The sequence below is a fragment of the Lemur catta genome, chromosome 19 (assembly GCF_020740605.2).
Source record: "Lemur catta isolate mLemCat1 chromosome 19, mLemCat1.pri, whole genome shotgun sequence".
Classification (NCBI taxonomy): domain Eukaryota; kingdom Metazoa; phylum Chordata; class Mammalia; order Primates; family Lemuridae; genus Lemur; species Lemur catta.
In genome coordinates, this window is record NC_059146.1 from 10559147 (window position 1) to 10574901 (window position 15755).

A 15755-nucleotide genomic window follows, 5' to 3' on the forward strand; every position below is an offset into this window, starting at 1 on the left:
TTCAATGAATAGTGCTGTGTTTACAGTTTCAATTTCTGGATAGCATATTAAAACTTGAGCATTTGTGATTTCAAACATTGGGTTAGGTTAGCCAATTTTCTATACTTGAGATTATTCTATTTCTATGAAACTTTGTAGAATAATGATTTGTTTAAAAATGGAGGAATACATGAAGCCCTGGGAAATGAGAAACCGTGTTTTACTAAATGTCAACAATTTAATACATTATTCTTTCTGGTGGAGAAATTTTGGTAATGGGGAGGCAATATTTTGACATGGAGCTCCACAAACCTACAGTACCAAAAGGTCTCCCAGCACATTAAACTGAGTTATGAGAAATTATGTCTATTTATTTATTCATAATAGTTTATCATATTGCAAAATTTTCCTATGTGCATAACAAAAAAGCCTACCCATAAAAGATATGAAAACTGAAACTAAACATCTTTTTCTTAAAGGCACCAGTTTTCCAGAAGGTAAACTGTGAAAGGTTTTGCTTGCATTTTATAATAACATATGTGCATGTATTATTTCATTTTTAGAAAATATTTGTAAATATATATTATTCTGAGACATGAATTACTAACTAGAGATGCTTCTTGCTTATGTCTCAGTAAATTCATTTGTAAGGTGAAAATATCAAAGTAGAAAATGCATTTAACACACCTGACCTACCAAACATCTCAGCTCAGCCTAGCTTACCTTAGACATGCTCAGAACATTGACATTAGCCTACAGTGCTCAAAATCTAACACAAAGCCTATTTTACAATAAAGCATTGAATATAGTGGTCCCTACTTATCCACAGCTTTGCTCTCCATGGTTTCACTTACCTGTGGTCAACTGTGGTCTGAAAATAGATGAGTACAGTACAGTAAGTTATTGAGATATAGATATATCATATTTACATACATTTTATTACAATATATTGTTTTACTTGTTCTATTTTATTATTAGCTATTGTTGTTTATCTCTTACTGTACCTAATTGATAAATTACACTTTATAAAAGGTATATATGTATATGAGAAAACAGTATATATATATATGGCTTAGAAATATCTGAGCTTTCAAGCTTCCACTGGGGGTTTTGGTATATATTCCCCGCAAATAAAGAGTGACTGCTGTACTGTTTTAAAAGTGAAAATCAGAATGGTTTGCATGGGTACTTAGAGTTTCTGTTGAAAGTCTATCACTTTTGCACCATTGTAAAGTTGAAAAATTGTAAGTCAAATCATTTTAAGTTGAGGATAGTGTGGATAAATCTCTATTTCTGTTGTTTTAATAACTGTGTAATATTTTAACAAATAACAGTTTAATTCTACTGGGGCAGACTGAGACAAATGTCAACTTAAAATTGGAGAGTTATGGCTGGGCGCGGTGGCTCATGCCTGTAATCCTAGCCCTCTGGGAGCCCGAGGCAGGTGGATCACTTGAGGTCAGGAGTTCGTGACCAGCCTGAGCAAGAGCAAGACCCCGTCTCTACTAAAAATAAAAAGAAATTATCTGGCCAACTTAAAATATATATAGAAAAAATTAGCCGGGCATGGTGGCGCATGCCTGTAGTCCCAGCTACTTGGGAGGCTGAGGCAGTAGGAATGATTAAGCCCAGGAGTTTGATTGAGGTTGCTGTGAGCTAGGCTGATGCCACAGCACTCTAGCCCGGGCAACAGAGCGAGACTGTCTCAAAAAAAAAAAAATAATAATAATAATAATTGGAGAGTTATGCAAGAATCAGAATAAGAGGATTTTTAAGGCTCCATAGTACATTTTCATTGAGCCTATATGACATAAGATACACAATTCTGGAACTAAAGACAAGACCATCAGAACCAATCATACTGGATGACTTATAATGGATAATTTGGAAATACCATATTTGCAAAAGTATAGACGATATATAATTATAACATAGAAAAATGTAAGAATATATGTGTAATATATATAGGCCATAATACAAAAATTGAATTAGAGAGGGATATGGGGAATATAAGTGGTTGAGATGCTTTTTTTTTTTTAAAGCTGTGATACTTAGGGAAGGACTCATTGACAATATAAGACTTACGTAAACATGGAAGGGATGAAGAAACTATACAAGTGAATATCTGGTAGAATATCAGAACTAGCAGAGTATTCAGAAAATACAAAGACCATGAGTGGACCATGTTTGAAGTATTTGAAGAAAAGAGAGGAAACTGAGGTGTCTGGACTGTGGAGCACAAGGAAAAAGTAAACATTAAATAAAGGCTGGATTCCCGGAGGCAGGTCAGTATAGCCCTAAACATGGATAGTATGTTGTCAATAATTTATCAAGAGCTGGTATCCTCTAGCCAGTAAATGACTTTGGAAAATGACATGCTGCTTAAAAAGTTTGTACAAAAATGCAAATGGACAAGAAAAACAAAATGATCTGAAAGGTTGCAAATTAAAAAGTTTAACCTAGTGGATAGCAGAACATATTTAAAAATTACAGTACATTTGAAAGGGGGAAAAATGGCGGATTAGTGGGGACCTCCTGGCTCTCTGCTCCCAGAGTGGAGGCGAAGAACGCGGACAGCCACACACGAGTGGGCCGCTCTCCCACGGGAACAGCATCGTGAATCTGCAGAGAGGCAGCGCGGGACAAGCAGCGCTGGAAAAAAAAGAGGTAAATTGGAGAGTCGACCACTAAGACCAGAGAGTGCGAGATACACAATAGGGAACAGAGCTTGGGGTGGCCACACCCGCTGGCCGGCGGGGCAGTGTAGTGTGACCCACAGGAGGACTCTCCCTCCATGGACTCCACACCCACTCGGGCAGGGAAGCGCCTGAAGTCGGTGTGAAGCTGAGGCACAGGCTGGCGGGCACCGTGCAGAAGAGACAACGTCGGGGGACACTGTGAACTCCCCAGTGGGCGGTGCTAGGTCCGCACTGGGTGGGGGCCGGTCAGGTCTGCGAGGACACTTCCCGGATCTGTGGAGGCAGTTTGGGGACAGGCTTCTCGCCTCTGGTGCAGCCGGGTCCAGACCAAGGGAGGAGAAGGCGAGGGAGAGGCTCTGCCCCTGGAAACCGCCGAAGACCCGGCTGGAACAGGGTGGAACAGAGCTTGTGGGACTCCCTACTGGACAGTCGCCAGCCCGCACGTCGGGGAAGCAGCGGGGACGGCCGGCAGCACCTTGAGGCACAGCCTGCCGGGTCCAGCGCCCGCTGCGCGCCCCCCAAACCGTCGCCTCCACCGCTGGCTCCCCGTGGGTGGGTGGGCAGCTGCCATTTGGGGGCTCATGGCCTGGAAACGCTGTGGCGCGATGCCAAAGTGGGCAACACGCCTTCTCCAGCCCAGCAGGACAGGCCCAGGCAGTGGACTCAGGCGGGGCCGCTGCCATTGCCCGGCAGGACAGCCCCGCCCTTGGAGGAGCGGAGTAACGAGAGAAGCCGCTTTGTGAACAGTCTGCCCCCAGCCACTTGCCTTTCCGTGATGGCAGGGCAAGCCCTGCCCTTGAAGGGGCGGAATAAGGAGAGAAGCCGCTTTCCCCTGGGTTCCTCCGCAGCTTAGAGGAGCTTGTCCCGGGCCCAGCTGCTCCTACCTCGCGCCTGCCCACCTCCAGCTTGGGAGGGCGGAGCTGCCCGCAGCGGTGGCCGCTTCTCCCTCACCCTGACCAGGCTCCTCCCTTGCAGGGGCGGAGTAACCGGAGAAGCCACATCGTGCACATTCTGCAAGCTTCAAGACAACTTCTCTCCTGATGCTTGTTTAATTCATGAGGACGCCATCTATCCAGCTTCTTTACCTTGCCCATTTGTTTCAGATAGTCCAATATTGTTGGAATAGTGATGTCAAACCTTGCTGCCAGTTTACGCATAGGTTGAGATGGATTTGCTTCCACTACAGCTTTCAGCTGATCATTGTCCACCTTGGCTTCAGGTCACCCACATGCTCATTTTCAAGATTAAAATCACCAGATTGGAACTTGTCAAACTGTCCACATACTGTGCATTCCTTAGTCACATCCTTCTTAAATACTTCATTGATATTTTGAGCTGTCTGCGTTGCAGTGGTTCTACAACAGAACTCATAATTGAAAATAACATGAATTTTTTACTTATCCATGATTTCACAAACATTGCTCTAAAAATTTTTTTTTGAAAGATAACCACAAGCCACACCATGTGTTTGAAAGAATGAAGATGTATTAATACTTTCACAAGAAAAATAAAAACAAGAAGTGTCAAAGTGAAATGCCAGAGATACTAGCTGTGAAGCTTAGTATGTAAGGAAATTGGACATTTCATAGTTAATAACCTAATAATTGCACATTCTGTGCCTTTATTTAGCATGAAACATCAATTTATACTCAGTACTTACCATCCTGAGTCTGCAATATTTCCGGTGGGCTGGTAGGCTAGAAACACATGGAGCATTCATATATTACTGTCTTGAGACAAAATTCTTCCTTCTTTGGGAAACCTCCGATTTTGCTCTTAAATCCTTTAACTGATTGGATGAAGCTCACCCACATTACGGTGATTAACTTTCTTTACTTAAAATCAGTTTATTATAAACATTAGTCACACCTACAAAATATCTTCAAAGCAACATCTAGACCAGTGTTTTAGCAAACAACTGGGCACTAAAGCCTAGCCAAGTTTGCACATAACATAAACCATCACACAGGGCACATAGGAACAGCCAGTGCATAAATCACACAAGATACACTGGGGTACGTTATTTAGTGTCCAGGCCTTGAGACTAATCTTGACATTACATTAATCACTACAGACAGAAAACAGTACTGAAAACTTCACAATGTTTCTGGTTTTTGAGGGATTTTCTATTACTCTATTTTCCAAATAGATTACAAATATGCTGGCTTTTCTCTATTTGAGAATCATCAAGAGGCAATTTTCAGAATAATAAAATGTGAAAGATCTACAACATATGGAGTGGTTTTCATGTTTACATTAATCTTACATTCCATTGTTTCATTTTCAAAGAAATGCATGCTATGAAAAGGTTTTGTTTGTTTTTGTTAGGGCAAATTTTCAAGTAAGTTTTAGTGGAAATAAGTCAAACAGGACTTACTAGATTGAAGAATGTTTAGTCCTGAAATCCCCCTAAGTTTTTGACAAGCTAACATTTGTGCTTGTGACAGGTGTCCTGAATTTCAACGTAAGTCCATCTGTCCATTGCCACAAAAGGTGTTGTGCCGGGTAGCAGTAAAAAAGCTGACAAATAAAAGCAGATTTATCTAACAGTACTACAAATACTAGGAACCATATGTTCCCTGGAATAAATAGCATTAACTATCCCAGGAGCATTTCATTTTTTACAGAGTGAGTCTAATGTCATAGAGCGAATACTAATTGTTACTTCCTGCAGGGGAAGTTAGTTGTTTGTGGGTTGTGGTTTCCTGCAATGTCCAGTTTCTTTGCCTAAATATAAGGCTGTCAGTGAATTTGAGTATCTCTTAGGAAAGCAAATCTCTTGACCATGATAGTGAAATCATTTAATGTTACCTTTTGATAAGGTATCAAGATGAACTGTCCAGACAGCAGAGAATTTCAGGCTAATTGCATGTCTTGGCTGTGCTTTTCTTTTCATATATAGGTAGGGAAATTAACTTTATCATGGTATTTTATCACCTATAAAATGAAAATATCCACTTATAAATTTGTTTTTAAGCTTAAGTAAATTATATATGATATTAAAAATATTATATGTATCAAAAGGTATCTTTTAAATTTGTAGCAGTATTAGAGAAGAAGCAGAGTTTTCAATTATTGTCATCATATTAAATTCTAAATCTATGGTGTTTGAAGTTACCTCTGCATAAAACTGTGCCATGTGAGATGATTACCAATCTTTAGTTTACATTTTGGTTTCTGTTTTTGTTGTCTTGGTAAGCATTATACTGTCAGTATGATTTTGAAACTTTAGTTTATTTGGTTGGAGTTTTCCTTTAGATGTTTTCATTGGAGAGATTTGACCCAGTTACTCATAAATTTAGCTGCTGGCTGGAGACCTTTTCTGAAAAGAAGGAATTAAAAGAAACTATAGCTGACTCTTGAACAATGTGGGGGTTAGGGACACCAACCCTGCTGTGCAGTTGGAAATTCACATATAACTTTTGACTTCCTAAAAATGTAGCTACTAATAGCCTACCCTTTACCTGAATTCTTACCAATAGCGTAAATAGTGGATTACCAGACAAAAATTACACAGGACGATATGGCACATGGTGTATACTGAGGAAGAAAATAGATAAACTGAATCAGACCCTGAAATGATGGAGAATTAGTTGACCATTCTAATTCCTCTCTCTCTCTCACTCTCTCTCTTTCTCTATATACATATACATATACATATAAATATAAACTAAAATTTAATGTTTAAGAAACCAGAGGACTGTGCACGTTAAAGATTTTGAATATATAAATGACCCAAATTGAAATTGAAAATGCACTAGTAACATGAACAGCTTATTAGACATTGTAGAGATCATGAGTAGAAATCATCTCAAATGACACAAGGAGAGCAAAGACTTAGAAGTTTTTAAAAAAGTGACAGCATCATTGAGATTTTCTAGATATAGTAACATAGCATCAGCAAAGCTTGAGAGTTTGATCTCTTCTGCCCCCATTTGGACACCCTTAATTCCCCTCTTTTGTCTTATTGCTCTGGCAAGGATTTTCAGCACTGTGTTGAATATAAGTGGAGGTAGTGAGCAACCTCGTCTGGTTCCTGTTCTAAGAGGGGATGCTTTCAACTTTTCCCCATTCAGTATGATATTGGCTGTGGGTTTATCATTTATGGCCTTAATAATTTTAAGTTATGTCCCATCTATGCTGATTTTGTTAGGAGTTTTATCATAAAAGTGTGGTGGATTTTGTCAAATGATTTTTCTGCATCTATTGATAAAACCATATGGTATTTGTTCTTGCATTTATTTATGGGGTGAATTGCGTTTATAGATTTGTATATGTTAAACCAACCCTTTATCTCTGGAATAAAGCCCACCTGGTCATGATGAATTATTTTTTCGATGTGCTGTTAAATTCTGTTTGGTAATATTTTTTTGAAGGTTTTTACATCTATATTCATGAGGGAAATTGGTCTGTAGTTTTTTTTGTGTGTCCTTTCCTAGCTTTGGTATCCAGGTGGCTCTTTTGTTTTCTCTCTCTCAGGGATCATGTCCTTACTGCCTGATATCCAACATCTTGCAAATAGTTGACATATATTTTGTCTGTATTTTTTGTTTAGTTCTTTTAGGGGGGAAGGTAAATACATTTTCTCTTACTCCATTTTGGTCCCACCAATTTAGTTCTTGTTTTGAAGTTTATGATAAAAAAATGTGTGATCAAATCAGAAGTTTTAGGATTATATTTCATTATAAAGTTTAAAATTATTCTTCTGGGATTCATAGATAAATGCCACAAGTTATTTTCATTGGAATCAGTGGGTTTTTTTTTGTTTGTTTGTTTTTGTTTTTGTTTTTTTAACCTGGGCTAAACAAAGTTTTGTTTTTTTACAGAAAAATGAACATTTCTATGTAGGTGTTCTTTTAGAATGAGATTGTGTGTAAATGATACAGTTAATCATTTAAGTTTCACACTGTGTACATAATTAAAAGTTTAAAATGTTGAACTGCCTTTAATAGTCCCTCTCAAATATTAATTTGCTATTCTACTCATATATATTTACTTTATGCCTGCCTTTATAGTACTCAGGTTCTATCAAGCAAGAACCAGTTGAACTGTAGTAGTATATCTAATGTAGACACATCCTATAGGTAATAAGTTTGGAAAAAAAATCTCATTAATAATAACGTTTCCCTAAATGTAGGCAATGTAGTTTTTGCTGGATAGTACACTCTTCCATAATTGATAAAGCTTACTTTGCTGGAAATTAATTCAAAGCCCCCAAATACAGAATATAAATTACTCTTCCTGTTGCATAGAGCACAGAAACATCTGTTGGTTATTAACATAACATGAATGTGACAGAATTTAGTTCTGGGTTTGGAAGTTTATTATAAAAATTGTATGATAAATTCAGTACTACATTACATTATGGTGTCCAAAATTAGTCTTCTGAAACTTATAGATTATTCTTTCATAATTTTAAAGTTTTTCTTTTTTTTACTCCACCAGGCTGGCTTTATCAGCTTTATCCTTAAAATGTGGTTTGATTGATGTGGGAGGGAGATCAGACTCCTGTGTCTGCTTGAGAACTCTTTAACTGCTGTTAAAACAAACTTTTAGAGACAAGAACTTAAGCCACAAGTGGTTAAGCAAACAAAGGGGCAATTGTGTGCTGTGATTTTTCTCTTTTTTTTTTTCTGTTAGAAAATGTATTAGCAATGCCATCCTTTCACATACAACTTGACTTATCAAATGGACCCAGAGAGGATTTCACATTTCCACTGTACTTTAGGGTCACTTTGACTTGAGACTATAAAGCCAATAGAGTATTATCTGTTTTTTATCTAGTAAAGACTAGATGGAGAAATTCTTACATATGAAAATGGGGTGGGATGGGGTGTACTGGCTGTCTGTGAAAGAAATTTGCATACTTTACATGAATGTATATAAGCTATCAAGGGTGGTGCTTTTTTCATCACTTTTAGTGCTCTGTTAGCATATATCCCATATCAATGGGTTTCCAAAATAAGGTGCATATTAATCATAATAGATTCCCATTCTTTGTTAAATTTGTTTCTTTGCAAGGAATGTTTTACCAAAAGGATCTCATTAATACAGTTGATCAGCATGATGTCCTGTGAGACTGTGGACTTCTCAGTGTTGACATAATTAAATTGAAGAACTGAGCCAGAGAATTAATGTTATATCAACATTATGCACTTTAGCATGAGTACATTATTATGTTTTGCTGGGAGTTCATGACTCTCCCAACAAAATGGGTTCCAGCCAGGATTGTCGCAAAAGATTTGGAAACAATAGAGATAGAGACAAAGTGTAGTTTAAAGTGATGGGGAAGTCAGGGGTCCTCTAGCATTCCTGTGAGCCAGGAGGCACTGAGTGAAGTCCCACATCAGTATTTATTGGTACAGCAAGCAGTTGTCTTTGGTTATAGATGTTTGTGTACAGATCATTTGTTTAGGTTTCAAGGCCCCTCAAAGGTTTCAAGGGATCCCTTACCTAGACGGTTACAAAGTTTTTTCAAGATAAACATTTTAAGCCCTAAGTTAAGAATAGACCTAGCTGAGCATACAAGTTAAAGATAAAATCCTTAATTAAACAATAACGCATAAAACGGGAACAGATAACCTACATACTTTTCTAATCTGTTTGTCGATATACCAAGGCATGCAGTCAAGAGTGAAACATGAATAGCCTTGAGGTTTATGACAGTTCCAGCTGCAGGTTGTCTGGTGGGCTGACATTCTTTGATCAGTCTCTTAACCTCGGGCCCCATGCCGAGCTGTGCCTTGCACAAGCTCCAGGCATGGGCTTGCAGGCCTTGAGATTGACATTGATGCCGCCTTGCAGTTGCCCCGACAGTGGAATGTCTCCCTTGTTGCTAAGCAACTTCTGGTTTGTGAACTAATACACCTACAGATTCCTTCAAGGCAAAGGCCTGCAAAACTCCTGAAACTTTCCATGTCTCTTACTCTATTTCCCAACAATGCTTTCTAGGTAAAAGCACCCTTTAAATATTTTCTCTTTAAATAATGGAGCAAAAGCATTTTTTATCAGCAGCCACACTTATTTATTCCAATTGAAGATAACATGTGCAATAACAGCTGAAGTTCAAAATACTACTTGATTAAACTCTTTAAAATTCACTATCATCCTTCAATTTCATCTCTTTTCTGATGTAGATAAATCAAAAAATCAGGGTACAGTAAGAATCACAACAAAAGTATATTTCAAGTATTTTATGGTGTCAGCAACCTTCACCTTAAACCTCAAGGCTATGTGATCCTGAAGGAATTTGACACTTCTTAATAGCTTTCCCTAAGAGAGAGTAAAGTAACAAATGAGCCAGGAAATGTTGCGGAGTCCTAACTACAAGAATATAGAGCAGAGTATAAAAAACTATACCCCCAGAACTGAATGTTTACAGGAAAATAATAGGGACAGAGGAAATAATAGAAAACTAATGAGGCTTAATCAGAAAGGGTAGAGAAAAAGGGGATAGGTAATACCAGCTGTTGTTTGACTGCAGATACAAGTACGTGACATAACTTGCAGTATTCTGTAGTCTAAGTAAATATGATTTTTCTTCTTCCAACTAAATGTGGTTTTTTATCATCCTAAGAGCAGTTTAGTAGCAAAGGAAAGGTTTAAGCAAGAAAAAGTTTTAAAACTACTGTGATCAGTATGTGTTTTAACATAATTATACATTATTCACATCACAGTTTAGATGCCACCTCCTCCTAAGAAACTTCTAAAGTCCATGTTACAAATGCACACAAAACATGGTTATTTGCTTCCAGTATTTACATCCAAAGTGCACTGTGATTAGTCTTTCATAGTATTTACTAATAGGTATTGTGATTGTTTACTATTTTTGATCTCTTCTAGACTATAGTTTCTTTGAAAATATAAATTTTTCCTTCCACATAGTGTGGTCTGTAGTAGGAATTCAACACATTCTTGTCAAATAAATGCTTAAAACTAAAGTATGATATTAATTATAGTCATGCACTCTGTACCATTATTTCACCTTCCTAGCAGTTGTTTTCTCCTGGTAGTGAGTCCCTGTATCGCATCACATGTTCTAATATCTGTTATTTCATATCTTTCTAGCAATCTAATGGTAGCAATATTCCACTTTATCAAATTCCAAGCATTTAATTTGTAAGTAAAAATGAAATAAGAAAAATTAGCTCAAATATAATTTCCAAATCTTTGTGTTATGATGCAAGAAAGGTACTGATCATAATTATATCCTCAAATTATACCTTTTATAATCCAATTTATCTTAATTAAAATTTAGTCAGCATATGTTATTGTTTTTCAGTTTACCAGTGTGTTGTATAAAGTTCTTATTTTACTTTCTCACAAAAGTTTAAAGAGAAAACAAGCCATTAGAAAATGAGGTCAATGATTTCATTATAGACAAAAAAATTATTAGAGCTAAGAAGATAAGTGTCATGCTGTGTTTTTCCTTTATCTTCACTAATTTGTTTTCTGAAATGGGTCATATTTTCCCTTCAGCTATTTGTAAAATAACTGCAATTATACTTTTCCTTTGTTTTATAGTTACCGTCAAATTAAGCAAATTAAGAGACAATTTTCACTATTTCTTATTTCCAGTGATTTATCTATCCATCTTTCATTTTAACTGTTTCATTTATAAAGTAATCAATATTACATAGTTTAACATAACAGGAATATCAATTTTCATTTGTTGTTTTGCCATGTTTACTATTGCCCAATGTCTTCCAAAAATAAATACAGATGTTATTTACTTAGAGTTGAATAAAGGGTATTTTATTCAATTGGATAACCAGGATTAAGATTATATAATTTAAAATTAATGCAGACTTGGAATACTAGTAGACCACCAGTAAAAATCAATAAGCAAATAAATGACTATCACAGCTTGTGGTCAAAATCAGACAGCTTATGCTATTAACATTTCAAACTTGTGGATTAGTTTGCCTAGTTTAACTCCACTTCATATTGACCTTTCCTTCCTGACTGTCAGCTTACTATACAAAAAATATCACTATAAACAAAGTTTAAATGTGACTGTCAGTGAAACAGAGACATTGGTCCATTACCAGTTGCAGATTTAATAGCCTTATATAGATTTCTCCATTAGCTCCTGCAATTGTGTAAGATGTAAACCATACAATAAATCATCTATTGTATGTCAATATCTATATCAATAAATCACATTATATAACTCACATCATTCCATTTCTCTGATCAAATACTGATAGATAGTTAAGATATATGACATAATTTTTCTTTTCTTTTTTTTTTTTTTTTGAGACAGAATCTTGCTCTGTTGACTGGGCTAAAGTTCCATGGCATCAGCCTAGCTCACAGCAACCTCAAACTCCTGGGCTCAAGCAATCCTTCTGCCTCAGCGTCCCCAGTAGGTGGGACTACAGGCATGCACCACCATGCCCGGCTAATTTTTTTCTATATATATTTTTACTTGTCCAGCTGATTTCTTTCTATTTTTAGAAGAGACGGGGTCTCGCTCTTGCTCAGGCTGGTCTCGAACTCTTGACCTTGAGTGATCCTCCCATCTCAGCCTCCCAGAGTGCTAGGATTACAGGCATGAGCCAATGCGCTGGCCTGTATGACATAATTTTTCATTCAATGTATTTTTATTTTTTTAATATAAGATACAAATTCATGGTACAACACATCTAAAATGCCCCTGAGAATTTTAGTCAATCATCTTATCTGAGCATTATCAATGGAACAGAACTGAATGTAGATGCAATTTACAAAAAGCTACCATAAACATTTTGCATAATAATTTGCCAATTAAAATTCAGATTAGAAGTATTTCTCCAAGTTAAACAAGGAGAAAAATCAATGTAATTTAATTAAGTTGATTAAATTTATAGTAGTAAAAGTGCCTATAATTGAGCAATGAATAACAATAAAATATATGACCTTAACTTGTAAAAACATTGTAGTTGCAGATTAATTTATAGATTATAATTGATGAACTTTTCAAAATTCAGATGGCTTATTATTATAACCTAGATCCCCCCCCCACACACAAGCAAAAAACACCTTTAGATTATTTAAAGAATATTTTTTAAAAATCCAAACATTGTAAAAGAAAGGTATAAAAGTATATGTTTATTGCTGGTACTTTTATTGGCAGTAACCAGTAAAACAAACAAACATGAAAAAAAAAGAAACAATAAATCAAAAAGTGACTGATGATGATTTTGAAAACATTAAAAGAATACTTCTATATGAAAAATACCACCACAAACAAAATTCTAGTATTGTCAATAAAGCAGCAAGTCAGAATTTATGGGAAACAAATATGAAGAGACCAGGATAAAAACTTTCAGAGAATTAAGAAGATTCTAGGAAAAAACAAATCATTTTTTTTAAAAACAACCCTTGTGATCAAGACACAAAATAATTCTGGTAAGTCATCTGATTAGCTAAACTTTAAGACTAATGTAACCTTGATACCATAAATTCTCAATGACAGTAAAAGCAAAAATAATTAAAAATCACTGATATTTTGCTGAATACCTTAACTTTTGGAGAGCCTTAGAGATATTCAGGTTATAGTGAGGATTCTTGTATGGCAAAGTCTCACTTTGACTCTTCTTTTGCTAGGGCATTAACTGTCAGCTGCGTCCTCCATCTGTCCATTAATCTAAAATATACATCTTAGCCTTCATTAAGCCCAACCACATATAATATTCATTGTTTTTCAGATCACATACTTTCTGGCACTATTTTGGGTCATGTACAATGTTCTTGATTTTGTCCTCACCACGTGAGAAGCAAAGGCTACTTAGAAAAGCTAAGCATGGCGGTCAATTTTTCATTTAATCAGGTTATTGTGGGGCAGTCTACTAGGTCAGTCTTTTTCCAGGGGCCTCAGATATCATAAAGGTAAATCCCGGGGCTATAGCATTTCCGTAACTTTGTCCAACACACTGCCTTTTCTCTAGAATATTGGAATAGCATTCATTTAAAAAATAATAAACTGTCAGTTTTTTTCTAATCTCAGGGAAATTTCTGAAGGTTCTACTTGTGCAAAATAAACTGTCTGAAGTTTTGATGTAGTAAGGAATTGAAATAGGATGAAACCAAATCAAATACCTAGACTTTCTGAATTCATAATTTTATATAACAAAGCCTTGTCATCTAAACTTCAGCCTTTTATTCCAATCTCTTTAAAAGTCACACATAGCTGCCCTACCTCAATTTCAACATAAGGAAATACAAAATTTTCCTCCCCTAAATTTGTATCAATGATCAGATTTTTTATTTTTATCTCCAAGGCATTAATATTTCAGACCACAAAGATTAAAACCTTCCACAATATATTTTCTTCCTTATATATCTTAATTTGTAATATTTATTATATATGCTCTTTTTTTGATACCAATGGTCCCTAAACCTTGCTATCTATCGGGAAATCATCTGTTGTAATGTATACATTTTATGTAAAGCAGTAGTGTCTGAGGTAAATTGTTTTTAGGCCTGAAAATGGGCACACCTTTTCGTCTGCTAAGATTTTCACACAGGGATTTGTATTAATCAAGTCACCAGTTGGACTAGTTTGTGATTTGTTGTCAGGTTTATGCTTACTCTCAATGCACCTCTGCCTTCGCATCCTGTAGGGATAGCTTGTGTCTAGGGTGGAAGGTGGTTTATCAGAACATGCTTTTCTATTAAGATATTTATGTTACTCTTTGTGCTACATCTCACGGAGGGTATCTTTGCAAGCTCTTGTCCCTCTCCTGCCCTTCTCCTAGCACTTGTAATGCAGAGCTTATTAGCTTGGCTGAGGGGCTTGGTGGGAACCAGTTATGGGGCTGGGGCTGGATCTTTGTGGTTCTGATAAAGTTTCAGTCTCAGGCTATGACCGGTTCTGCAGTCTAGGCAGCATCGCCTGCATTCTTCTCCCTCCTCTGCCTGCAGTATCAGTGTCGGCGCTTAGTCTTGCACTTCCTTTCTGAATTGAGTTAAACCTCTTTCTGGCTTTCTTCCAGCTATATGAGTATTCATCAATATCTTAAGGCCAGCGATGTTGCCCTTTTTTCTCACCAATTAAGGTTTGAATTTCAAAATGCAGAGATGGAAATTCCTTAGCTGCAAAAATTTCTTGTTGAGCAGCACTGGTATAGAGTTTACTGCCCACAGTGCTGCTATGATCTTCCCAGATGTACACTAAAACAAACACTTACTGGGACTCGTTCTGACCTTTTCTCTGTCCACCAGATGGGCTGATGGCAAAGAGCCTATAGTAAAGAGTGCAGATTCCCCAACTTCTGCACCTCCAGGGCTTTCACACTGTCCTACCAGCTTAAGTGCAGCTTTTTATAGTTTGTCCACTCTTCTAGGTCTAGACTATCTTAGAAGTGATGTGTTTTTCTCATACACAGCATCACAACATGATGTCAACATGTCTAATTATTTATTATAGGTGATGTTAACCTTGGCCATTTGGTGATGCTATCATCTTCTGGATTTCTCCGCTGTATTTTTGCCTTTTTAGTTTGAATAAAACGCTTAACAAATATGACTGTTATGTCTCTCTTTATTTTTCACTTTCGTCAGGCTAAACTCCTGGGCTCTGCATACATTTCTCATATTACCTTGGTTTATTTTACTAACTTTTCGTGTCCAGTACCATTTTAAAATTTCTCCTTTGTTCCTATTTATTTCAAACTCTGTTTAGAAAAGCATTGAAAATACCACTTTACAGCAAGTAAAACTGTAACAAGAAATATTTTCTAAGTCCCTATCCTACAGAAGTAAAAATGTCATATAAACTAGCTTATTAATATCAAAACAACTCCTATGGTGTTCCCATAAATCACAAACTAGAAGTGGTCACCAAATCTAGCAAAATCCATATGACAAAAATTGTTTGTTTATAAGGAGGCAAGGAGTTAATAAAGAGATAGATACAAAATGATCCCGAGAACTACAAAATAAAGAAACCTCTAACAAATCTTCATTACTTAAGTGAGTCCTCGCTGGAAGTAGAGGTTTGCTAGGCCTAGCTGAGGAAATAAGTCAAAATTAAAATGAGTTTTTGAGTTCCAATTTGTGCTGAGTGAAATATATTTGAGTTCCAGTAAGTAT